This window comes from Leptonychotes weddellii, chromosome 4, assembly GCF_054177405.1.
Source record: "Leptonychotes weddellii isolate Sample4059 chromosome 4, ASM5417740v2, whole genome shotgun sequence".
NCBI classification, from domain to species: Eukaryota; Metazoa; Chordata; class Mammalia; order Carnivora; family Phocidae; genus Leptonychotes; species Leptonychotes weddellii.
The window spans coordinates 36041767-36043436 of NC_138372.1; the positions used below are offsets into that span (position 1 = coordinate 36041767).

Consider the following 1670-nt stretch of genomic DNA (forward strand, 5'->3'; position numbering starts at 1 on the left):
ATTGTTTTTATCCTTCCTCTTGTTAATGTGGTGTATCACACTGATTGATTTATGCTTATTGAACTGTCTTTGCATCCCTGGAATAAATCCAATTTGATCGTGGTGAATGACCTTTTTAATATACTAATGATTTTGGTTTTCTAACATTTTCTTGAGGATTTTTGCATCTACGTACATCAGATTTTTTTTATAGTTTTTTATTTTTGTAATCTCTCTGGTTTTAATATCAGGGTAATGCTTGCCTTGTAGAATGTATTGGGAAGTTTTCCTTCCTCTTCCATTTTTTGGAATAGTTTGAGCAGAATAGATATTAACTCTTAAATCTTTGGTAGAATTCACCTGTTAAGCCAGATGATCCTGGATTTTTGTTCATTGGGAGTTTTTTGATTACCAATTCAATTTCATTAGGAGTAATCAGTCTGTATAAATTTTCTATTTATTCCTGATTCAGTTTTAAGATTGTGTATTTCTAGGAATTTATCTGTCCAGTTTTCAGGCATATAATTTTTATAATATTCTCTTATAATTCTTTAAATTTCTATGGATCAGTTGTTATTTCTCCTCCTTCATTCTGATTTTGAGTCCTCTCTCTCTTTTTTTTTTTTTTATGAGTCTGGCTAAAGATTTATCAATTTTGTTTATCCTTTCAAAGAATCAGCTCTTGGTTTCATTGATCTTTTATTTTTTTAGTTTCTATTTATTTTCACTCTAATCTTCATTATTTACTTCTTTCTACTGAATTGGTGCTTTGTTCTTCTTTTTCTAGTTCCTTTAGGCATAACATTATATTGTTTGAGATTTTTCTTAAGATAGGCCTGTATCACTACAAACTTCCCTCTTAGACTACTTTTGCTGCACCCCAAAGATTTGGGACTGCTGTGTTTCCATATTTATTTGTCTCCATGTATTTTTTTTATTTCCTTTGATTTCTTAGTTGACCCATTGATTCTTTAGTAGCATGTTATTTACCCTCCATGTGTTTGTGGTTTTTTTCTACTTTGTTTCTTATAACTGTTTTCTAGTTTCAACACAACTGTGGTCAGAAAAGATGCCTGATATAATTTCAATCTTCTTAAATTTATTGAGACTTGTTTTGTGCCCTAATGTGATCTATACTGGAGAATGTTTCATGTGCCCTCAAAAAGAATGTGTATTCTGCTGTTTTTTAGATGGAATGTTCTGTATATATCTGTTAAGTCCATCTAGTCTAATGTATCATTCAAAGCCACTGTTCCTTTATACATTTTCTGTCTGGATAATCTATCCATTGATGTAAGTGGGGTGTTACAGTCCCCTACTATTAAACTGATAAGAACAGATTCTACACTTGATCTTAGCTAAAAGGCAGAGAAGTGATTGTGAGAGATAGTAGCTACACTTGTGGTGAGCATACCATAATGTATAAATTTGTGAAATCATGTCCTACACCTAAAATTAATGTAACACTGTGTGTCAACTATACACAAATAAATAAAAATTTATTTCTAAAGTCCCCTACTATTACTGTATTACTATCAATTTTCCCTTTATGTCTATTAATATTTACTTTGTGCATTTAGGTGCTCCTACGTTGGATGCATAGATATTGACATTTATTATATCTTCTTGTTGGATTAATCCTTTTCTCATTATGTAATGTCCTTCTTTGTATCTTGCTTTGTTTAAAACAG

At 30.8% G+C, this 1670-nt stretch overlaps 1 pseudogene; it reads right to left on the bottom strand.

The window, feature by feature from the left end:
- Nucleotides 1–1238: 1238 nt before the first annotated feature.
- Nucleotides 1239–1357, bottom strand: LOC115940499 (U2 spliceosomal RNA; annotated as a pseudogene).
- Nucleotides 1358–1670: the final 313 nt, after the last annotated feature.